The sequence below is a fragment of the Glossina fuscipes genome, unplaced genomic scaffold, assembly GCF_014805625.2.
Source record: "Glossina fuscipes isolate IAEA_lab_2018 unplaced genomic scaffold, Yale_Gfus_2 147, whole genome shotgun sequence".
NCBI lineage: Eukaryota > Metazoa > Arthropoda > Insecta > Diptera > Glossinidae > Glossina > Glossina fuscipes.
The window spans coordinates 2,889,768-2,916,725 of record NW_023998490.1 but is presented as its reverse complement, the minus strand read 5'-3'; the positions used below and the strand labels follow the sequence as shown (position 1 = coordinate 2,916,725).

The 26,958-nt window shown below is 34.4% G+C and overlaps 1 protein-coding gene across 1 annotated transcript in view; it reads right to left on the bottom strand.

Moving 5' to 3' along the window:
* LOC119641142 (diacylglycerol kinase 1) overlaps positions 1-26,958 on the bottom strand; it is a 123,567-nt gene that overhangs the window by 81,428 nt on the left and 15,181 nt on the right. The window lies entirely within an intron of this gene.

Sequence of the window (26,958 nt, the reverse complement as noted above, 5' to 3'; positions counted from 1 at the left end):
TTAAAAGGAATACATTTAGTAAACAAAAGAATCACGAAACGGATAATTCTTAAACATACTATTACAACAAATGTAGTTGAAATGTGAAAGAAGAAAAATGAAATCAAAAAGAGTTCTTCTACAGATGAGAGGGAGATAAGCTGGAGGGATCTTCGGATACAACTTTGAGGTTTTCCATGGGCATCATAAACCGAAGGAGACCATTAGGTAGGATAGTGTGTAGAAAGGCACAGGGCTTAGGGTATGCGCGTTCGGCAAGGTAAACTTCGCCCGTCCCTATCATCGTTTAAGTCTAGGTATGTGCTATTTTTAAAAAAAAAAAAATAATATAAATAAAAAATATATAAATATATATTCAAAATGTTCAAAAGAATTCTTGTAGTTTTTAAAGATTTCGCACCCGTCTAACGCTCCCTTCTCTACAGTTCTTTATTGGTGTAAGTCATTGAAACAGTAACTTGACAAGTCGACAGAATAAGATTTTTTGCCTCTTTCACCATACACCATGTTAGAAATTGTATCGTAATGCTTCTTAGGTTTAACTCATTGTAATTTGTATTTTTATTTCTTAGAATCTAAATGCGTTTTCAATGAAATTTTCCATTTTATAAGACTAACGCAAAGCTAAGTCACTATGCTTTTTCAACTTTTTGGTGTAGGCAAAATTACATATATATATATCTCCTATAAAAGGAACATTTTCTTTATTTACAGTAATTTAGTTAGCTTTATTCTGCATCTCATGGGAATTATTTTCTGTGCCTCCTGAGTATTATACCATCGTGAATTAATTTAGTTATGTTTTTATTCGTTTATTTCGTTTGTGAAGACACACAGATTTCGACACGACCTAATCGATCGAGTTTGTCTCCCATCAGAGTTAATCGCTTACCTTTCTTACTTCCCCGCTCCATTTTGTTTGATATTCGGATATCACTTAAATTTATTGAAAATTATATGAATTAATCTAAGTTTGTATTTTTTAGATGAGCACAAAAGTTACAAGCCACGGGCATATTTTTACGATAAAATAAATATTTTTTATAAAAACTCATTGATTACATAAGTTATTATGGAAAATTTTGATTATAATGTTTTCTTTTCTTCTTTTTTTTTAGTTCATCGAAAAATTGCTACTAATACTAAAAACTGATAAAAGTAACTGCACTGATAGAGAGTTTATTACATCACGATAAAAATCTTTCCCCTCATTCCTCTTTCTGTCCAATCCTCCCACAATCAGTCTCTTTCACGCTTCGTCTCTGTTACAAAGTGTGTGCCCTTTGGCTTAGTTATGATTTTCGATGTTTTTTTTCCCTTTATTTCGTTATAACTTTAAATGAATTTCATATTCACATTGAAGTCTTCTGTTACATCTCTACATGTATGCCGGCATTTATCGAAAGTGTGATCACAATTTAACACATCAACACGTTTTAAAAGCAATTACTGCGCTCAAGTCCATCGTGAGCTGTTATGCAGCAGTAAAATTAAGTTTATTTTATGATAATAAATTAAAAAAAAAAAAAAAGAAAAAATGTAAAAAAAAACAAGGTTTTCCTTTTATTATTTCGCAGAGAACTGAAGAAGGATAACACTTCCCTATCTAATCGGAGTCTTAGATTTGCCAACATCATTAAATTTCTTTTAAAAAGTAATGACTGTTCGTTCAATTTTAATAATTTCACGCTTTTATTTATACTTCGGCATTGATTGACAGTTATAGTCGGGCGAGATTACATGGTGATTTTTATTTTAAAATCTTGCTGAGAAAAAAAAGCTTAAAAATGCAAATAAGGATAACAAAGGCATTGCATTAAGTGGATTAATATACATATGCCACCATCTTTGTTTTTAAGATGTTTACGCAATTATAGTTTTATGCAAAGTGCGCGATAAAATTGTAATAATTAGTTGGTACGTAAGTTTAAGGATTTCATTGTTTAACTCATGCAATGGGAAGGAGAATGGGAAAAGGAATTTGCCGCTATTTCGTCTCATTAGAAATTTCGTTCGTATCGTTCCCCAATCGCTCTATAATTTTATTTTAATTTCCTTTGCCTGTCGGCTACATCCGAATCTCTATAGACCGCTCTTGGAACATGGTCTTGATGCGATTAGAGAAGTAAAATGCAATCGAAAAACTGACTTTTTTTAGATACAAATGAACAAGCGTATCTTATTATCTACTAAAGATACGCGATTGAAATTTGACATGGATCGCGGATATTGGCAAGGCTGAAGAGAAAATTATTCACTCGAAAAAACCAGAACGACTTGAATGACTCTTTTGATCACAGTATTAGAAGACACAGTTTTTCCGAAACAAAATACATAACTTAAACACTTTGAAATACAACGGAATTCTTTGTCCTTGTTATGGAACCGTGACGTTTAAATTGTACTCCCCTGATTAGTTGCCAGTTCAGTTATCAACTCATTTAACTGATTTTTGTACTTCACCTAAGCGAAGCCAATCTTTTCGTTGCCGAACACGCATACACGCGGCATGGTGGCTTCTTATCATAGTCCGACGCCGTCTTCGAGGTGTATTAAAGAGTATTGTGTATTCAAAAAACTTATCAACTTCTAATGCGGCAAAATTCTTGAAAATTCTTCTTATCTAATATTCAATCATTAATTGCTTTTAGTATTTTTCATACAAAATGGATTGAGTTGTTTTTGAAAAATTATTTTTATACAATATAAGACGTTTCGCTTAGTATAATGTGAAAGGTGGCTTACAACGTTTAGTTTTTGCTTGTAGTCTGGCATCACCTATTTATGTCGGTTTAAAAAGGACGTTTATTTTACGTTTCTAAAATGCTCAAAATACAAACGCGTAACATCTATTCCAATAAATTTCATATGGACGATTTACCAAAGACATCCTGGCAGCGGATGGGTTAGGAAATTTTCTTCCGATTTCCAATTTGGGCTAAAAAAGTATTTATTTGACTTTTTTTTTGGATGAAAGAGAAATTAATAGAAATTTTGAGAAAGATAGCAAGAGCTCTTTTATAATCGTTCACCTGTAACAGATCTTTGAAGTGTTAAGACTTCCATTTTTCTTCACTTAGCATAAAAAAGAAAAAGTTAATTTGCTTCTTTTGACACAACGAAAGAAGAAAAGCGGTGATTTTTTCACAAAAGGCTTAAGGTATGGCATCAAATAATTTATATATTTCCTCTGGCAAAATCACGTCGTCGCGAAAACTTTAAAAAGACGAAAGTCAGTATAAAAGAAACTCTTAATAATATTTAACCATCAAGAATTATTGTAACATCGTTGATGTTGGTTTATATGACAACATAAGAAAGAGGAAAAACGTGCTGATGGGAAAGCGTTGCCCTGATATTATTGAGTTGAACCAAGTAACCTCGATCATTATTGCTGCGATATTTCCATTAAATCTTTGCTAATTGCTTTTATTTTTTCACTGCTTATTATTAAAATTGTCCGTCTTATACCAATCCATTCTTTAAGGAAATATCTCTAATTCCCAGTCGCTTAGTGCATCCTTCTCTTCTTCTATATACTATTATTTGTCTTTATCAAATAATGGCAATCATAGCAATAAATTTGTTATGTTTCAATTGTAACAGGGGGATTATTTACAGCTGCGGTCCCTTTCCAAGAAATTTATTCCTTGAATTAACGCAACCTTCTTATTTTGGTGTTAGATCAAATATACATTTATGGAATTCAAGAAGCATACAAGATGGCATTATTTGCGACGTAACTTCGTGGCGAAAGGAAAAACCAACACGTATTTAGTGGGCAGCCTTGTTTTCTTTTTAGCGAAGAAATATGGTCCGCCTGCAACTATGTGCAAAAATGAAATTGTTACGTGTATGCTCTGTTAATTAATTCCTTTAGTGTTTCAGCAGGCAGTCTACCGGGTCCGTAAAGGTGTAAGGTTCCTATGGTGTACTTTCGGGCCGGGGGTCTGTAGGACAATGATGCAAGCGGGCACTGTTATCTTAAGAACCTCGTTCCGCACGGACAGGACGACAACTATTACTACTTTGACTTACCGCGCGCTGCTTTTATAACTGTTGGCTGCCACAGTAATGCGTTGATATCTAGAGCTTTCACTATGACGTATGTTTACTTAGGGGAGTAACTTACTAAAAGCTAAGGAAGTCTGCTTCCTTACACAATGTACAAATATATGTGTTTGCCCATTATTGCTCCCATAATAAAAAAAAAAAAACAACAGGGACTGAATCGAAGCTTAACAATTGTTCATATTGAACTGTAACCTAAAAAACTGTTTAACTCTTAAATGCATAACGATGTAATTGCGATCGCATGTTTAAAACCCCAGATCCCTTTATATAACAAACTTTGTATAGTGTTTTTTTAAAATATTGAATGCATATGACTGCATTTGAATACATTGTCAACAATGTTTAATTTGGAATCTTTTCTGTCCATTAGATTAAATTCTCGGTTTAATCGCAGTCATCATTCAGTTTTCAGTTTGCAAATTTTGAAACCACTTTTGCTACTACCGGAACTTATGCATAATTTGTTAGGAGAACTCCTATCAGATTGCGGTGTTAACCTAAACGCACGGGAACTCGGAAAGGCGTAGATTTATTGTATTAAGGAATGATATAATTGCCATTTTTGTCACTTTAAGAAATGCACAAAAAATTAGCTTAACGCGTACCCTTCAATGAGACATGTTTGTTCAAGCGTGTATCAATACTTCCATCGGGAAGTTCCCCCACTTCCGTTTAACTAAAAGCGAGCCACTACTTCATCAATAGTTTGTTTATTTGTTAATTTATTAAAGAGAAGAACCAGCTGTTTACTTTTTGGATTTTGAAAGCCACAACATGATATAGCAAAAAATTGGCTGCTTTTTTCTGGTTTTGAGTTCATAAATGAATGATTGCAAAAAAAAAAAATGACGCGAAAGTCGCACGTGATCGAAAGAAAAACGTTTATCAACTAGCATGCTGGTGCCGAACGAAAGTAAATTTACGGCCACCTGGTCACCTTCACGATCATTGTTTGCGTAACATCTTGCAAACACAACAGACCGAGTTCAGTATAAGCCCATTGACTGTGTAGTGGGTTTTCAACGACCCAATGAATATTCAATAACGTTAAAGCGTTCTTTAACTGAAGATCAATAGACTAGTGTTAGCAGATCTCTGTCATGATGATGTAATTTATTTATTTATTTATTTTATTTATTCCACTTATACTAGAAACTCAACTAAACAAATAACAGTCGAGTTCAATTGGCTCTTAATGCAAAACTTATATTAATTAACAATAAAATTGAGTATAAGTATAATAAAACAAATAAGAAGAAAAAAAAAAGGAATGGAAAAAAGGAAAAAAAGCATGTACACTATCAGCATAGGAGCACACTTGCAACCGGTACAGGACCAAATTGCCAATGAACCCCTAAGCCATCGCAAACATGCATAAGCCTGGCAACCGATAATAAATTGACAATAATTCACTTTCGAAACGTAACGACTTTTTAAGGATAAAATCTAGTTTAAATACGACATAGGTAAATCGCGCGTATTAAGCAATGTTGCTTTAATGGACTTTAAAGAGTCCGATAACGAGAATAAGTGGTAGACGTCATTTAGGTTCTTGCAAACGACTCTGAGCGGATTGAACAGCTCATAATTAAATTTACACTGATTAAGCTTAACCAAGATAAAGTGCCTAGAGAAGCGGTTGGGGACATTAAAGGTTATTTCACCAAGTAATACCGGCGAGTCAATAGCACCATTTATTACTTTAATTAGAAAAGAGACGCCAAGAACAAATCTACGTTTCTCAAGAGACGGTAGGGACAGCAGAAGCAACCTGTTTTCATACGGATGAAGAGAGGCAATCGGATCCCAACCCAAATTTCTAAGGGGAAACAGCAAGAATTGCTTTTGAACAGATTCAATTGAATCTACGTAGCACCTATATGAAGGAGACCACACAACTGAGGCATACTCGAGTATGGGTCTAAGCAAACACATGTACAGCCTTTTCGTAATGTAGGGATCATCAAGCTGTTTGGACCACCTTTTTATAAAACCAAGCGCGGACCTAGCTTTGCTAATCGAGAGCTCAATATGCAAGTTAAAACGTAACCTATGGTCAAATAGAACGCCTAAATCTGTAATCGAATCGACGTCCTCCAACTTATGCGAATCTATGAAGTACTGAGTAATGAATGACTTTTTCTTAAGAATGAAAGCTTTTTACATTTACTCAGATTTAGTTTTAGAAGATTCAAAGAGCACCATGCAACAAAATTATCCAAATCACCTTGAAGCTGATGTGATTGCGATTCAACAGAGAAGGAAGAAAACAGTTTCACATCATCAGTATACGTTAAGATCTGGCTGGAATTAACCACCGATGCGAGATCGTTAATGTATAAACTAAATAAAATTGGACCTAAGTGACTTCCTTGAGGTACGCCAGACGTAACGGGGAATTCATCCGAGGTGATGGAGTTAAACAAAACCCTGAAGGATCTATTGTGCAGATAAGAGCTTATCCATTTCACTAAGTAGGTTGGGAAACCAGAGGCTTGGAGTTTAAAGATAAGTAGTCTATGGTTAACCATATCAAATGCTTTGCTTAAATCAGTGTAAATAACATCTGTGCGAGAGCCGCTAGAAAAAGCCTTGAAAACATGACAGGTAAACTCTAACAAGTTGGTGACTGTAGATCGCCCTTTCCGAAAGCCGTGCTGGTGCGGAGAAATATACGAATTAATGGCAAAGGCCAAATGCTGAGTCACAATACGCTCGAACAACTTGGGCAAGACACTTAACTTGGCTATGCCTCTGTAGTTTTCAACAAATTGTCTACTTCCACTCTTGTGGATAGGAATAAGGAAACTACTCTTCCAACATGAAGGGAAAACACCTAAATACAAGGACATGTTAAAAATCTTTGAGATCACACCACACAACTCGACAGCGCAAGATTTAAGTACACATGATGGAATTCCATCAGGTCCAGGAGCTCAACCCTTTAAATGATCTGCTGAAATAACCAAGTTAAGTATTGAAACCGAGTTAGTTACAGGATATGGGTAGTTTGTTGATAATTCGAAATTAGCAATCGAAAATTTTCGTCGGAAATACTCAGCAAATAGATTTGAGATTTCAAAATCATCCGAGTAATCAGAGCCATTAAAAGAAACATACAAGGGATATGTGGATATTTTTCTTTTAGCGTTAACAAATTTAAAAAAGAATTTAGGATTAGCAAACAGAGAGGACTTAATGAACTGTAGGTATCTGCAGTAATAATGATGGTTGAGGGAGTTAAATCTATGCCTCGCCACCGACTAAGCGATATAGTCGAGCGCAGAGCCTCTTTTCGAATATTTTTTGAATAGCGAGTTTTTTCTATTCTTATGATATTTAATTGTCTTATTAAACTTATTAAACGGGGGACACCTGCTTCGAGGTCGACACTGCTTGATCGGAACAGATGCAGCAATAGCTAGATTTAATGTATTGTAAAACGATGACAATAAGCTTCCAATACTACCGGTTGAGAAATCAAGCCTCAAATGTGAAAGACAATGTTTCAGCAATACAAAATTGATTTTATGAAAATCATAATATTTATTTAAAAAAGTTTGATTTGGCACATTAAGGCATTTCAACGAACCATCATTCATATGATGAAAGGAAATGCATATTGATGGATGATTAGGATCCTCAGGTAAACTAAAAGGTGGACAACGATTTACGTTAATCTCGGGAAAATTACCAAAGCAGAGATCAAGCAGTCCACCATTACAATTAGGGATACGATTATATTGACCCAAATTATGATCAAACAATTCACTAAAGAACACAACAGCCCTATCAGACATTGAAGTAGGAACCAAACAGCCAGAATTATCAGTGCTACACCAAGTGACTTGAGGCAAATTGAAGTCACCCAATGCAACGACCAAATCGGTGGGTCTAGACCGCTTGGCCACTTCACAAATGAGGGCAGCGTGTTTCCTGTAAATGGAGATATCGGAATTTGGGGGAATATAGGAGCAGGTTATAAATAGATGTTTATCAGGCATATTCACACGAATAGCGATAAATTAAACGTCAGGAGAAGTGGGAAATTCAATTAAATTGGACGGGACTGACGCAGATATGGCAATTAATACACCACCACCAATGCGATTCACTCGATCATTTCTAAACACTTGGAAAGAATTATGATGGGTTTTAGCCAAGTTTCAGTAAAGGCCAAACAGAAAAATTCCGTGCTCACTGAATTTAGAAAAGTGGAACGAATTTTCGAATTTAGGCCCCTAACATTTTGATAAATGAGAGATAGTGGGCCTGAAGAAACAATTCGTCTTTTGAAGGCGACAAGATTATTGCCTTGGTATTACGGGGACGATTTCGAGGGATAAATTCCTTAATTAATTATCCTACTGGCCACAGTGATTTGTTTAACAACATATCACTGTTTTCAGTTGGAACTAATATTTTAAAAAAGGAGATTGCTCTAGCTTGAAAAGGAGCCATTTTGAAGATGCTAACACGCTTTAAATTGACTGATGGGACTTTCGTCGCCAGATAACTTTTTATGTTATCCACCGATGTTTCAGGTGCCAGTCTTGACACAAATATAGCTTTTCTGGGAGGAACTGCCGTCAAGCAAATGTCATCACTTGGAACAGGAGGGGGTTCACGATAGGAGAGTTTAGAGTTGGGGAGAATATAGATGGGGTTATCGCCCTTGTACCGGCACCTTGTGAAACTTGCCCAGTCTGGTGACCAGCATTCACACGCGAACAGCCAGGAGGAGAGGATGATTTATTTTTCTCTTCATTACTTTTAGGCGATGGCGCTTGATTAGAGTGAGTGGCGGCTCTGGGCGGAGATACCCTTGCCCGATGGACTTGCCGGTTTGTTTGTAACTGTTTTGCTACCAACCGACTCAGCAATATCGGCAACATTACTCTTCATTTTAGAGTTAGAGGGAGCGGTAACTTGTACTGACGAATTAGATTTGGGGAAAGCCAGAGGTTACGTCCCACACGCTCCACTACGAGTAGAAGATGAGTGTCTAATAAAGCGACACTCATCAAACCTAGACTTAATGAGCTCAAGCTTTTCCCACAAGGAGCCGAGATTTCTACTCAATTCCGAGAAACCATAACGGGTCTCCGTGAAAAGTTTATAAAAGTCAATGTCCCGCTGCGTACAGTCAGGACATGACCATCTTAAGCCTTTAGATGGATCAGCGACTGCGTCAGCAGCACGGCCGACAATACCGGCACACTTTGCATGACCAAAGCGCTCGCAGAGCCAACAAGAAACGAATCTATCAGAATCCGGGTCTGATTTCGCCCGACAAGGTGTATATAAACACTCCATGTCCTGTCAAAAAGACAGTTGTGGATTATAAAGAACAGACACACAAATCACTAAAAAAAATCCTGAACATAAAAATTTATCAACCAATTTGTGCAAAACTTCTCTGTTTGGTTGACACTGTAACGAGAGATCAGTAGCAACACAAACTCCAAACAGCAAAAAAATAACAGAGAAAAAGAGAGAAAACAAGAAAAAAAAGAGAGATTTATATCAGAGCTCAAAATTTTTGTTTGCAAAAATCAAATGATTCAAAGCGTAAAGGAAAAATATTTCTTTTACTTTGAATTCACTCACTTTCTTCTCAAAGTATATTATAAATTCACACACTATAAACTGAATAGCCATGAAATTCAACAAAAAATTAAAATATTAATTGCCGAAACAAAATATAGACGACTATACCGCGCGACAGAGTTGCCAGATAAGAGACGACATCTTGTAAATCGATTTTTAAAGCTAAATCTGATGACAGTAGTTGCCGTAAACAATAGTTAGTTAGCTGGATTGGTCGTCAGATGCTTTATACAAGCAAAAGGACTTTAATTATTATAAAACTTTCACAGCGGCAGTAAGTTACTCTCCATCAGAACCATCAGAATGCTATTACATCCCGCCTAAGCGACATCCGGCAAGTAGAAATTTACATCAAATAATTTGAAAGGTATGACGACGGCCCAATATTTCTTTGTAATATATTAAAATCGTTGTATAAGGTGAAACAATCCGACCGTTTTTGTAATAACACATTAAGTGGCGTTCTTGTGAAAGCCCCAATGCGATATAGATGTACAAAGTACATGAAAACTGCAGTGGTTTGTTCAGCAATGTATGTCGTTGACATGCGACCAACGTTTGAAAACGACATTGTCTTCTTTATTCCAAATGAACGACGCTTACTAAAATTGACCAATCGAAATGTATTACGGGTACCTTAAAACAGCTTGAAATGGCTGATTTTACAACTACTGCAATTCCTCATAAGATCAAAAGAAAATAAATGGCAAATGTCCCTTATATGCTTTCTGCCGGACACATTACGCGACATGATATGATGCAGTTAGATATATTTGAAATTTACGTAAGGTGCACTGAGAATTGACTAAGAATTAAAATGCATTGCCTAAAAAGCACAATGGAGAAGGGTTCGATATATAGTAAGGACAGTGACAAATTAAATTGTTTCTGCTATGCCAACTCGCATTCCGTGTCGACAGTAGAAAGTCAACGACTGGGCAATGAGTCGCCGCAATATCTTCAACGAAACTCATGGTAGTCGCAACACAGGAATCCATATGTTCAATGAGGCTGCAGGCGGAATTACTCGGAAGTGAAAATCAATAGATGAGTTTATATTGCGTTAATAAAAGTTTCACATTTGTCGCTATTATTAACTCACCGCGAGTCAAACATATACTATCGTCGCCATATTTCTTCTTTTTCTCCACTTCTTTCTGGCCATATTCGCTTCTCCTGAGTGACTGGTAATATCAAAATATATATATAAATTCTTTTGGGATGCAATTACAAATCAAGAAACTAAAATCGAATAAGTGCTTGGACATGTGCTTACTAAAACTGTGTAACATGTAATCAATTTTGTGTGAAATAATTATTTTGTATATATTTTAGTTTATTAGAATTTATATACATACGTAGGTAGATATAGGGAATAAATTAACGTTTTTAAATTCCCATCAAAAGGGGATTCTTACCAAAGTGTTGAAAAGGAATAACAACTCTGTCATCGTCGAAACCATCGCAAACACATTCCTTTTTTTCATTCGCTTTCCTATTTTCGACAAGAATAATTAATAATATTCAATTATATTTTCAAAGGGGAAACCAAGGTAATTGACTTTTTTTTGGGATAGATGCACGGATAAGAGAATAATGCTAATCTAGAAGGTTACTTAGTATATATTTAAGTGTTAGAGAAGCTTCTAATTTTTGGAAACATTTAAAATGCCATTCTCGTGACGTGGAAACTGAGGGTGTTTTCTGTGGACTGCACTGCACGTTTGTAACGCGTTAGCAAGATTTTATCAAGCTCCTTACCTATTTTCGGGAATTGCATCCTTCAAGAATGACATAAATGTGCCTAATTGGCCCGAAACTGGAGAGATTGGCACAAAGATAACAGAAACAAAATTAGAGACAAAAGATTCGCGACAGTTTCCATTCTAATATATATTGCAAATAAGACAAAAACAAAAAATCTTCACACAAAACCGACGAAGAAGAAAAAATTTTGAAGGGATATGTTCGCTTTGATAATTCAAATCAAAAACATTTTTGTATGATTTAACTTCATATTATTTGTAATTAACATTTAAAAATTGTAACAAAAACTTAACTCGATTAATAATTTTTTTAAGTATATATAAGTATATCGTTACTGATATAATTATGTATCAGCAAGGAGCTCTGTGGCTAGTAACGTCACGGATGTAAATTTTATTAAAGAAAAAAAGAGCTAACGTAATAAAATTTAGTTTTTGCAAGTATTGATTCTTGTGTAATTCACAAGTGTTTAAGTTGGAATGTCCAGCTGTCGTCAATTTTCCAGCAAAAACGCCAATCATTTATTAATAAACAATATCTGAATGCAGTTATCGAAAAACCTCATGGTTCACTTTAAAATAGTATCTCAAAGATCTTTGCAAAAAAGTCGAACGAAACGAAGGAATATTGTTGGGGTTATGTAATCGTCCGCTTCGAAAATTCATATTTCGAGAAAATTTCGGTTGCGATTTTGAAATGTTTTATAGGGGTGGTTGCTTCTTCTTACAATAAAATTTGTATTTATTTTTACCATTACTCTGCAGTTTCGAGACCATGCATTAGTATTTCCTGCCAGGTTCAAACAATTTTCTTCGCTCTCTTTTCTCAACATTTTTTTGCTGGAGTCAGCTGTTTTTGATGGTTTTGCCAAAGGCAGAATGGCACGTTTTAGGTTCATGAATTGGAAAAACAAACGTAAGTACATATGCATGATGAAATATTGTAAAATGCATTACGTTAGCTCAAGCAGAACTCACGGAGATGATCAATTAATTACTGTTAGGAATAAAGAAAACTTTAAGGTTTCTTAACAGTTTCCATATGTCAAGCAATTACATGTATTCATATATTGTTAAGGTTCTTGTTTAAATGGTTGATCCTTTTAAATTAAATATGCTTACAGGCCTTTAAAGAAAGCAGAAACACACACAACAGTCAGCACACCCTTAAACTTACATTATATTGCAGTGTGTGAATAGATCCCCCCAGAGGACACAGCTCGCAAAGGACACAACACATTCACTTCATCTTGATACTTCAGCATATGCACATTATATAGTAAGGAGTGTACATATACACCTATATGTATAAACGGCTATGTTCGTATGCAAATTTACAAGCATGTCATGCGTATGTATATACAAAACAAACAGGGTATATGGTTGGTGATTGCGGTTGGCCCTTAATGGCTGATAATAAATTTTATTCAATTGATTCAACGAACCGTTAAAAGAAATATTCAGCGCGTACTACTACACATGCACATGTTCAATAGCCATTTCGTTGTTACTTTTTTTTTTTTAATTTTTTATTGCATACTATCAGGAGACACAATATATGCGCAATACTTAGAGGTTCTTTATAGCTGAATGCGGCTATCGCGTCACCACGTCTCTCTGAAATGCCGGAATGCCTATCTGTATATCATTTGTTTGTTATTTGTTGTTAATAAATTTTTGTCATGTAGACAATTAAAATAAAACAGAACAAAATGAAACAACAACAACACAAAACAAAATTTAACCCGTTATGTCTCAATCAATGGGGCCTGAACAGCTGTCTAAGAATAAAAAAAAAGGTATTTTTAATGATTTCCAATAGTCAAATTGAAAGCTACCAAAAATTGTCTTAAATTGTCTTCAATTCAACAACGAAAAAGAACTATATATTCGCCCTATCACACATTCCTGGTAGGGTGAACGTGCCATCGCTAAACATATCCTGTGATCTTTGCAGCTCGTTTATGGTCTTTTTTGTAAAGTTCAATATGGTTCTCGCACTGGACGATTACTCAAAGGAAAAGTTTTAAAAAAGCGCTTATGTTTGACTCCTACCTCACGTTTCTTTAATTGTATTTACGATACGCAATAATCAAAAATTATTTGTAATTTCTGCATTTTAGTGACCTTTACTACTTTTTTCGGAATATGGGCGAAGAACATACAATAGATTTGCAAAGGAATTTCCTACTAATGTTGACCGAATGCATTTCTACTTAAAATAAGGTTCATGCTTTCGTATTTAAAAAACTTAACATACTTCTTGTTGCAAGTTAAAAATATCTTCATAAAAGAAAGGAATCATTCTATTCAATTTTAAACCCTATTAAGAAAAGAACGTAACTGTTGAAAAAACAACGATGATTAATCGCCGGGACAGATACGCAGATGTAATTTCTAATAAAAAATTCATGTCATTTGTAGAAAATGCGAGCGCTCGAAAGAAGCGTGTCAACTTTTCACACAATTTCTCTCATTTCATTATGGACGACAATGCCTTCTATGACACTGCCCTTGTTATGTATGGTATTAACCCGTGCTTTGTGATAACAATAGCCGCTCAAGCCAGCATTGGCCCAAAAATGTTCTTCTTTGTCCAAACAGCAATTTGTTGACGGTTTACTGATTTTAGACGAGGTCGTACAGACGTCGACGGCACTCATAAGAGATGCTTACGATAGAAGATGTCAAAGAAATCTTAAAAAATTATTTCGTGTAAGAAGAGAAAATTGAAATGTTAGCAAAGTGTTCGACTGACAATATTGCTTTTGATGCATAAAGCCGTACTTGGTAAAGAAGTTTTTTTCTTAGTAAGTTACGACCGTTATTGATCGGTATATTGTATAATATTTGAATGATTTGATTGATTTTTTTCTTCTTACATTTTCCAGTAAAAAATGCATAAATTTAAAAGAATTATAATTGAAAAACGTGTGTAAAAAGAAATTCTATATAAGTGTTTGACCTAAATTGTTGTCTGTCAGACACTCTCAGATAACTGCTATCCAAATGTTTTCTTTTCTCTTTGCACCTATTAATTGAACAATAAAAGTTGTCCGGTTTGTTAAATAAAATTCTCCATAGCAGAGAGAGAGCAAATATTAAGGAGAAAATATTTTTATATCCATCACCGAAGGATGAGGGGCATATTCATTTTATCAAAACGTTTCCAACGCACAGAAAGAAACCTCGAAGACCCCGCAAAACGTATATATTCTTGATCAGCATCAAATTCTGAATTCTGTCTGTTCATTTGGCCATCTGCCTACAAGCTTGCGAAAGAATTCGAGAATAATCGAAACTTTTAAAGAACTTGCAACGTCCACTCGTCTATGTAACAAACACTACGAACAGCTTTGTTTTCCGTGTTTTTCGCCTGCTACCCAAACCACAACGTTTACTCCGTATAAATTGTTACTTTTATTCTAAAAAGAGAAAACAACAACATCCGCGCCCACCCGATATTATAGACCATGAAAATTTAGTTCGTTTGTTTTTTTTTTTTTAGGTTTACTATGATGGGTATAAAAGATTCGTTCGCGACCGAATATAAGTATTGTGTTTGTTTTGTGTATAACTAGAAAAACCAATATTTGAATAAAAGCATACGTAAGAAACTGTTTTTGTGGATTTTCGTTTTTTGTTTTTTCCACACATGCAACTAGGTTTGCTAAGAAATTCATGTCTTCACCATAAAAGAAATTACATGCAATAAAAAGTGTCTAGTATTTGTTTTGTGTAAACACTGATATGTACATGTATCTAATCAGGTTACAAAGCAAAATCCCGCTTCCATAGATATTAAGATTCAAAAGAAATGGAAATGTAGAGCGAGATCGCTCTGATTCATCGGTTTAGGCCGAATATTCAATGCAATATCACCAGATTGAATTGAATTGATTTTGATGTTGTGTTAAAAAGAAATTAGTCTTGCGCGAAATCTTCCTAATTGAATAATTTTGGACTCATCGTATTTGAGTGGGGAGAAGGCATAAGATCCGTTTTAGTTCTTGTATTGTTGATACTGTCTTCGCGACCGTCGACGCTGTCCAATGTAGTCTTGTAGAACCTATTTTACTTATTGTGTAACAAATTCAAGTGAGTGCTGACGTTCGATGCAGTCTTCTGGCACCTATTTTACTTCCACTCCGTAGTATTCCCCCACACTAGTGTATGTTAAAGGTGGACTCTAAATTGTGTTTAGAATTTGATTCGCTGGATGTCTACCGCTTGCTGCAATTTGAACTGAGCAATCTAATCAATTAGTGAAACATCCTCTGTCTCTAAATATGTTCTAAAAAGGTGTCTTTTAGTAAAAAAAATGCGTCTATCTGCCGCTTATTCTTTGTAACGTGAGACAATTTTTTTTAGAAAATGTCGTCTTGTAGCCCAATTTCAAAATTCTGCTTACCTTTGCACTTAAAGTATCGAATCCTTCTCCTTCCAGTAAAATCGCAAAATTTCATCAGTCTTTAAAATATATTGCCACCGTAATAAAACAAAACTGCTACGGCATGCTGAAGATGTAACCTAAATACGCCCAATTACCAGCCAAGAAACGGAAGCAAACTGCTACTGGTTTTGCTTGGAGACGTTCTTCGATTGATTTTTCTACTGTTTTCAGACCTACAGATGCAACAATCTTGCTTCTCTATGTAGACAGTCAAGAGAAAGCAAACCTTATCAGTTCAAATAATTTAGTTTAAAACAATCACTATCTCCATGTCCATAACTTTCCAGTCACCATTCTATCACTGAATGCATATTTTACAAGTCTGTGCCGAGCGGCAAAAATGCGTAAAAAGGGGAAGTTTCATGTAGTCATGGTTTGAACTTTAAAAGAGTTTCAAATAAAAATGATGCTTAATCCGTCAAGATGTGTAATCAAATTACACAGTAATTAGTAATTGCTTTGTATCCAAATTCGAAGAACAATTCATTTGGCGCAACTAGAGTGTTTTTTACCCACAATTTCATGTCTATTTCCTGCAAACAGAACGACAAAGTTAATCTACCCGCATGTTTTGTTAGTGGATATATGAAAAGCAGTTGACTAAACTGAGTTTGTATTCTTTTCTAGTTCTCTACTCTTACTTCTCCTATGGATTATGTCAACAATTATGTAAACTGAATTTGAACATAATATTCATTTGTGCATATTGCTGTAGATGTGCATCTGTCTAAGGAAAGAAGCTTAGTAAGCTTCAAGCAGATTATATAGACAAGCAATCGCTGCTTGCAGAGGAAAAGAAATGATGAGGATTCGGAAATAAATTCTATTTTGTATTTTCTTAAGGTTCTATTGTTTAATTTAATTTTTTAACATAAAGCAATTTTCGTATTTCTTCTTATTTTTTTAAATTTAGCGAAAATCGGTCGGCGAGCATAGGCTTTGCTCTCTCTATGATTTCTTATTCATGTGCAATCAATGAAGGAAGAAACGAATAGTTTTGTAATTAAATAATAAAAATTCATAATTATTACCCAATGTTACAAAAGATAACATATTAAAAAATTAATTCACAAACGCAGGCACATAATTTTCATTTAACGTCAATTCTCGAACAAAGCTGCGTTGAATTGATTGCATGCAAACGTACACTGGCTCATCTCGTAGGCGTACAGAGATGCACATAGCTACCTATGCATGCACAATATACCGTAAAGAGGTAACGTTTCGTTCTTAGTTATTCTAATGCGTTTCATGGCTGCCTTTTTATTAATATTTTATGGCTTTTTTCTATTATGCATTAACGCAATATCATTTATCATTATTATTATTATTTATTATTAATATAATTTTTTTTTTTTTTTTTATAATTTACGTAAATTTAGCTCTTAAGCTCTTAAGACAATTTCATTTTGTAATTATTTCATTTATTGAGTGATTGAAATAAATTTCATGCCGAAGAAATACACAAAAAGCACAAAATTCATATGAAACTATTTTAGTATTAACCACAATGACTGATGTTATCTATCATGTTAACTGTATTTGATGCGAAGCCTATTAATTTTGACAAATATAAAATACTTCTATGCGGTCTGTACAATTGGAATTTCACAATAGCGCTCTTGTTTAACAACAACAATCGCATGCATTGTTGGTAAATGCACTGCAGCTCTTCTAAAATGGTTAATGCGATGACTTGTTACGTCATGATCTTCCGCGGTTCAACCGTTTGAAAACAAACCACATATCCACGGAATTTTCCTATTCCAGAGAACTCGTAGATTTTAGGAGCGAGAAAAAACGATTGCACAAAATTCTTTTTAAGTTAATTTCGAAGTTTTTTTTTTCTAAAATCATTATTCTTACATTTGCTATCTTTGTTGCAAGGACAGTCACGACGTAATCAAAGATTGCAGTTACCGTCTATAACGTCTTCAAGTTAACCAGTAAACCGTGGCAAAGTAAAAACAACATAATTTCTGAATAAATACTTGGTTTTTATAACCGCAAAGGAAAAAGTCAAAGTAAACCAATTTTATTATTCTGTTTGAAAATAGTATATGAGATATGTATTCACTTAGTGTGGTAACATGTATATATTTATTACACAAAAATACACAAAACTAGGTATATTTATACACGTAATATATATTTTCATACATGCGATAATTGAGTGCAGAAAATAATGTAGGGAGCATCTGGGATGAATTTATGAAAAGCTTGCGGATGCAACCGCTGCACGTAGCCGCTAGGATGATTTCCTAATACCGTTGAAGGTCTATGCAAGGCCGTAGAGACCTTATCGCAGAAACAAAATAATCATACGCTCTATACGCGTCCTCCATTTGGCACTCAAAGCAATGTAAGCAAGAGGTGTACAAGGGATACTATGCTTTAAGGACATGGGTCCCATTTCGCGCTATTTGCGAAAATGATGATTGTATTGCATGATGTCGATTGCGGACCAAAGGATGCCTATATAAAGCAAACTAACGAAGCTAAATAGTGTACATAACTTGACCTAACTACAGAAAGGTAGCATCGCTGAAGTAGGTAAGCAGAAGGCAAATGTATGTATCGATGTATCGTATATGAAATCTGGAACCTTGAATTAGTGTACAGTGTACAGGTGAAATTGATTTTCATATAATCTTAATAATGAACTGTCATGGTTGCTTCCGAGTGTTCTTACATGAGATGAGCTTAATGCAAGAGCCAGACTCAGTATACAGTCTGTGCAAGTATACCGAAGATACTGAATATGTGTTCTTTGTCTGTTCGAAATATCCGGTCCGGCGACCAACCGTACAAATACAATGAAGAGAATAGAAACATGATGATAAGGACGTTACCACGACCTAAGGAAATCGAAAGCGGGAGAAGAGCTTGTCACAAATACATTGAAGAAATAACAAGCCCCAAGGAGCGATTCATTCACAATGCGATTTATTTATATACACACAATAAGTCGCCGCATTTCATATAGCATTGCGATGAAAAAGTAATAACAGTTAATTTCCTTCAATTAGCCCGATGTGGTGCATTACGCATCTCTTCTTCTTCGAAACAAAAACTTAATAAGTAAAGTAAATATTGTTTGAGCTTTGCGCATCTTTTACTTTAATTTATTCGACAAAATTGTGGCCAAACAACTCTGCAACAAACCCACAATGCGTCAGTTCTTTAAGAATTTTTCAGTAGAAACAGTAATATCTTTCCCCAACCGCTATATGCTCTCGATTTAGTTTCGTCCCTCTTTCCTGGAACCGAAAGAACGTCATTGAGGACATAGTTGTGCTTTGACCGAGGAAATAAGACCGATGTAAAAATGCGCTTGTAAATAAAAGGAGTAGTTAAGGCCATACACTTGGCCATACACTTGGCCTTACTCGCGAGGTTGGCATGAAATTTGACCCAGACGTTAGCCAGGGCACTATCGATCTATTAGTTTGCGGAATCTGAATTACCCTGCTCAATTTAAATGCAAGCCAGTCAGTTGACTCACAACTGTCTTGTCCTAAGAATAAGTCCAAGGAAGTTAGATGGACAAATTTTGTTGCCTTTTGGTCAACAAAATTAATATTTACCTTGAGACGAGATCGGCTCAGAATCTCACGCTAGTTAAGAAAATGTACAATCTGGTCCATTCCGGCCATTTCAATTTAAAAATCGGAATTATAACACGACTTTGTCAACATCGCGGCAATCACTATAGTAACTCGCAAAAATTTGAGCTCAGTGCAAGCAGCAAGTTTTCAATGATCCATTTTGTTAGTTCTCGTCTGTAACAATCAACAAACCGTCAAGTATGACAAATTCCGGAGAAACTATATAAGAAGAAACAAAGCAAAAGCAAAAAAGTTTTGTATTCAAGTTTTTTGACACTCGATAGCTCTGTCTTGTCCTCAAATTGTGTGATCATTATTTATATAATTCTTTGTAATATGTGTGCGTGTATTTGTAAATAGAATCAATGATTTGTTTGTGAGACTTCGCTAAAGATCTCTGTATTTATTCTGACTGAAGGGGTAATCGTGTATTTTTTTTCTTACTTAAGGTATTTGTACCGTACTATGGTAATTGCGTAGTCGGAATTATCCTGCAATTATGGATTTCTAATCTATCTTGCCACCATATATCGCCCGTTCTAGACGTAAATACTATTTTGGCGAATCTTACAACATTCGGTGCAAACTAAATTTAAACATTTTTGGTTTTTCACTTATATTTCCAATTGACTTTGTTCTGATTTACTTTATATTTATGAATTTTTGATGAATTATTTTTTTGTTACGTAAATAACAAATTAATGGCATTTCTTGTCGTTATTGGTCGATTTTGTTTTTTAAATCATTTTTTTGCAAATCATTCTTAAGAAACTTGTTCTGCAATTTTGTTTCATCGACAGAGAATTTTATACGTATAATATATGTTTGTACAACACTTTCAGATGTAACACGATAATAAAATGTTGAAATGTGTGTTTGTAAACTTCCGCTTGCATGTATTTTCATCATAAATTTTTCACAAAACTGATGATCGACAATAAATTACAAATAATTTTATACTGGATGGTGTGAAAGCATAACTTACTATATATATGTATGCGTTCGATATCAGCCAAAAAACAACGATAATAACAATAACAAACAATTCGCGCACTGCGTGTTTGTTTGCTAACGCAGTAGTGTACATCAATATAAACGTCAGTATCATCGTAATAATCATCATCTTTGTAGGCAATATTACGCAATATATTTGGATGAGTATTATCATCATAATCATCATCATCATCATCATCATCATCATTCTCATCATTATCATCAACACCATTATCATCATCAGCACATAAATTTTTACAATTCTTTTAAATCTTGCCGTCATGTGCACGCTTGATTGAGTCTATATATATATATATATATATTTATATATATATTTATATATATATGTATGTAATGCTTTAGTTATATATGCACATTTATTTGTTTGCTTTTCAATATTGTTTAGCATTAGTGTTGTTGTCTGTTACCCTGTTTGCTTACGCACACAACATGTACTATTTATGCGATAGAGAAAAAAGGTAATTTTTTTTGCTGTTCCTGATAATTGCTCGTAAAAACTTATATTAGCTTTTTGAATAGAGAACCGAATAACTGAAAAAAAAGCGAGAAAAAACTGATATGAAAACAAAGTCATTTAAAATTTTTAAAGAAATTAAACGTTTGAACGTTAGGTAAACAAACGAAAAAAGAAATGAAAGAAATGAAAGAAAACAATTGCGTCAAATGCTCATCAGTCGCATCCATCATTGATGGCTGTAGTAAGCATAGGCAGGTTATACATACATATAAAATAAAATATAACAAAATTATTGCACGACTTTATAATTTCATTTTTTTTTTTTTTTTTTTTTTTTTTGATTCTTTCTCTTTATTAATTACACAATTAAAACACAGAATTGGTAAACTTGATCTGATGTTTGCAACAACTAGAGGGACTTGAGAATAACTCATGCTTCATTATACCAATCGATTTAGAATCAATTCCTCAATCGAACTAAACATGTTTGTCCGTCCGTCCGATGCATATACCAGTACATCCAATAGCCGACATTGTACATTTCTGCTCTATATAGTTCTGCTTCGAGATATTTTGATGAATTTCAATACATTGGCATGTTTTGGCTCACTTACGAACTGTCATAAACCGCCGTACATACAAAATATGAAAATGTTTTTACTTGGAAGCGGGCCACTTTCAATCATTAAATACCCTACACCAGGCTACAGTTTTTCGTATAGTGACTTTTCGGAACAAGACCTTATATAGGATGTGGTTGAAAAAGTTGTCCGATACAAACCATGTACAATAACCTTTGTTCTGGAGCAAAACACGTTAGTGTACCGAATTTAATCGAAATATCCCAAAAATTGCGACTTGTAGGCTGGAGACAAAGAAAAAAAAAAATAACAAAAGACAAAACCCCCACAGAATCTTAGACACGTTCAGAAAGTGATTGATCGGCATAGTAATAGGTTCATCTATCTGTGAGTGTTGCACACACCTGGACGATTTTAGTATATCCTTACATTACCGGAAAACTTTTTATTTGGACTATTTTCTAATAAAAATAAATGAAAAATGCTTCTCTAATATAATAAAGGAGAGCGGAATCGCCTTCTGTACAATGGGTTTTTCCAAAAGAAAAAGTTAGTAGTGCAAACTTGTACAAAATAGCAATTTAAGATAGACGCTTATCCTGTTTATACTAAATTGTGATAGCTTTGCGGTGTTTTTCGAAATGTTTAAGCCGTAAAAGGATTGTCATGAAAAATAAACCTTTGGCGAAAAGGTCAACCTTCTAGTATTTTATGACGAAAGTAGATGAAGAAGTGTACAAGGTCGAGCGATATAAGGTATTTAAGAGTTGACTTTGCTTTACCATGACATATGAACTTTTTTGTTTTAATTACTATATTTTTTTTCACGTAGTGGAATTTTTAATAGGAATTGAAGTTATTCCTCGGAGATGGGCGATGATTGTTTTACGCGCGCTTTTTGTTTAGATGACCAACTTCTCTTCGCCAAGGTATCGGGGCCGCGGTTCATAGATAGTCCATCTCACTGATCTCACTTTCTATATCTCGGTTCTTTCGTTCGTTTTGGGAGAACACATATTCAACACAAAGACTTCCACTAGGAGAAGTTTGCGACAAGCTGATCATAGTAACCGTTTGATTTTGTAACGTCATAATCCTATCCTAATATCCTCTTCATTTCTTAAATTTCGCGTACAAAAATTACAAAAAGTATTGATCGACTCGAATTCTTTCATAAAATTTTCAATTGTTCGTTTGCCAACAATGATCATCAATTGTTACAAGTACATGTCTAGCAATAAACAAGCTTAAAGACTAAAAAAAAAAAAAAAACTTTGATTAATTTTCAAACTATTTGACAACAGAATTTCAAGTGCATAGAAAACATAGGATTAGTAAAAGTGATGATTTAATTGCTGTCCGTTTTTTTAATTCACTTAATTTTTTTTTCATTCACTTTATCGCATAGAACGACATAAAAAAAAAGAAAAGATTTTTATTTGTAAATATATGACCGATAGATCCACGTACCATGTTCTTACATACATTTTTACATTCGATAATGTTCACTGTCTTAAATCCTAAGGTTTTTTTTACCATTTTACAGTATTCGGGGATATTTATGTTCGGGGCTTAATCTAGGATTTTGATAGATTGGGATCGAGAAATTTCTAATGATTCGTGGCTTCAAATGATTTTTTTTTCCGATTCCCATGACATCATTTTAAGACCTTGCTAAGTTTTCTGAACGGAACACAAGCCCTCTGGTAAGTGCACTTTCCGTATACAACAATGTTTATGTTGTTGTCGTTTAGCAAAATCATTTCCTTCGGAGGCCTTTAAAATTAGTTTTTGACAGCTTGGAGGTGACCCTGACTACATAAAAAAAGCGTCCCATTTGCTCAATCTTCATGTAACTGATCAACTGCTGAAAGAAATCGTAACGCTGACCGTACACTCTCAAAACAGTGTTCACATCGTAAGCATTTTTTTGTTAACCTTAATATTTCTCACTTAAGTTGCACACGTACAAACTACAAATCTTTTTTTAAGCATTTCAACTCACAGCTATGTTAGATTCCATTTCAACTTCGCCGGTAGCTTCAGTCTAACAAAAGGTGAACTTACTAGTTCGATTTAAAACCCCACAAGGAGTCTCAATGATGTCCCCATAAGGATTTTTTTGGGTTTCGAGCATAGCCAGAAATTGGACGGAGATGGGTCGGGCAAAGATGCCGCTTGGGGAACGCTATGTGTCATATTTGGCATGAGAGCAAGTGTTGAAAAATCATTGGAATGTGAGAGGATGTGATATTACCACGACGCAAAAACCAAGACGTGTTTGCATATAATTTTATAGCAATCAATGCATAATATTCCATGCTGACAGTTTGAGATACGACGCAAGAGATTCACAATAGATCACAGCATCCAAGAAGGAGACGACTATTGTTTGCGCACAGCACATAAATATGTTTATGATTTTTATAAAATTTCTTTCAACAAAACAAAAAAAAAAAAAAATGAGTAACAATCCTCCGTTTTTTCTTTTGATATGATCAAAACATAGAGTAAAGCAATTGACATTTATTGTACTTACATCAAATACGCTTTTATCACGACCGCCTACGTAGATGTTAAAGCACGCGCGCACACACAAATAACTGAATAGAGCTAAATAAGGAATAAAGTGACGTATGCCAAGATTCGTTAGTCAGGCCATAAACAGATTAAATTTTTTCTTTTTTTCCTCGCTGTCACTTGTTAGTGTATTGAAATGAAATGTAGATAGCAAAGAAACGAGAATAACAATAAAATAGCTTTTGTTTAATTTTAATCTAAATAATTGAAATTATTTTAGCGAACGCCTCTCCATTGTTAACAAGCACTGAAATATCGAGTAATAGTAATACTAATACTCGTATAAGTAGAATTTTTCCATAACACACCCAGATGTATATATACATTTATATGCATGCGTATCTGCGTCATTTTACTTTGGATTACATTCGATTCGATTACTTACCCTCTATCATTTTTACTTATACAAGCGTACATGTCTGCACATATCATGCACATTAACTGTCACAAAGGCTTAGATCACCATAAAAATGCTAACGAAGAGAGCTAACAAAACATTAAACACACAATTAACGAACAGTCTGCATAGTCTATAAATTATGGCGTTTATACATATGTATATCAACTATATATAAATCTGTATATTTATATGCATACATATGCGTGCATGTGTGTGTTTGCTCGCATTATATAAAATTGAAACACTGGAAAAAGCAGATAAACCACGACAAGTGTTGTGGTAGAAAAAAAGAGCGACTAGTGGACAGACAACAATAACAGGAATTGCGGTAGAGCATCAAAAAACTAAAAAAAAAAAAAAGGAACAAAAGAAAATATTAATTTTAGTCAGCTTAATTCGACTCGTTTGGTCCCTACTGCTTATTCCTTGTTTCTATTATGCATGCAAGTATTCAATGGAAGTAAAACGCTTTAGTGAAATATTAAAATACGTCATGACGACGTATTCTAATGAGATAAGCATGATAATATTGCTCAGCCCCCGTTCGTGTATGGAAAAGCTCACTCTGAAGCAATACTAAGGAAGTTTGGTAAAACTGTCAACACAAATTTTGCCTGGCTAGAGTAGATGCGAAGAATTTGAAATTTGAAATAAAGTTTCTGATAATAATGATGATGTCAGCAGGCAGATACGCAAAGCGGCCTGCAAAACAAGTAACAGGTAGTTAATGAGGATTAAAATCGTAAGGTACTCGATTCGATGCAACGCGAAATTTTAAGATATATTATGTGGAGTAGAGTAACCGCAAGTTAAGCTAATCAGGCATTAACTGTGAATAATTTGAAAAGACCAGATCCGGGACATTTCCGCTTCGAAGTCAGATATTTCTGTTTTAAATAAGAGGCTAATTGCTGGCTAAATATTAAATTTGTAGGTCGATTCCGGCCTTAGTGTGGACTTTCTACACACAAACTTAAATGCATTTTTCTATATATTATCGAAGTTTAAGCACAAAAGGTACTTGCATGTATTTTGATCAGAGACATCTATTGGGAAAAATAATAAAGTAATCCGAAGTATCAATGTGCACAACCGTTAAATTTGATGATTTGGACCTTGCCCTACATAAAATAACTGCTTTACATGAATACAAGCCATTCGTTACTTTTGTTGCTCAATAAGAATAGTAATAGTCCAAGCCTTCCGGCCTGATGTTATAGAAATCGGATTGGAATACACGTGCCCTGCCGTAATCTTAAGGAATGTATATGTTTGGTAGTAGTGATATTCTACTATTGATATCTATTTATCCATAAAAAATTTATGAATAGATGGAGGTAAAGGTATGCAACTACAAACTCGAATTTCGCCCTTGGATGGCCACAAAAACCTCGTATACAGGATATACTGAAGAGGGCTATAATAATCGGCCCTAAATAACATACAAACTTATAAAGGATGGGAATAAGTTATTAGGGCCATTGAACCTGCTTCAGTGTAAAACCGGGAAAATTTGTTTGTTAAAGCTTTCCTACCTTACAAACGTTGCGTGAAAATTGATGAAAGAGCAAAATGAGATTTGATAAGAAGGCTGCTTTAAAATGGATATGGAATGGAATGAATAATAGATACTTAAACTCTCATTTAAATGTGTGAAAAAGCGATTGCAGCCCTGACTTCAAACGAATTACGCTGTAGCAGGAGAGTTAGTAAACCTGATGATCTGAGAATAAATGAGAGATGATAAGAAAACAAGACGGGAAAGTTGAATGCATATCTTGAATACGAAATTAATTTCTTCTTCCTCGTGTAAAATTCATCAAATCAACACAACAATAGGTGATAGATATGTTGTGCTGAGCAGAATGGATTCAACGTGTTCAACTAAGTTCTTTCTCTGAATCTTTACAAAGTTAGCGGTTGGAGAATTTCTAATTAATTTCTTTTATATATATTTCGAAACTAAGCAATAAAAAAAATGAATGAAAAGAGTTTTGTACTTCAAGTGTAAATAGAAAATGTTTAATTTTCTCGTTAATTGTGATTACAGTTTATTCAATGCGAAGAAGGCAAAGAGTGAATAAAAAACTCTATTTAATATTTACTGTAAATCATTTCAATTTCGCAGTTCTATTGAGTGTGTTGGGATTGTGGATGAAAATCTATATCAGCTGCAAAGCATACTCTGTGTAAAATGTAACTATGTTTGAATTTTCCGCTTAAAAATTTCGCACAAAATTGATCAATTCTTTGCTTATTTTAACCATATTTAGCAAAGTTGGAGCTTATTTTCCTTAAGCTAACAATGGAGTTGCACGTGAGAAATCTGCGAGAATCGTTATGTCATGGCTTGTAAAGTAAACGAAAATCTGCCCTTTCTTATAACAGCCAGTCATCAGCGTCACTCAATTTACT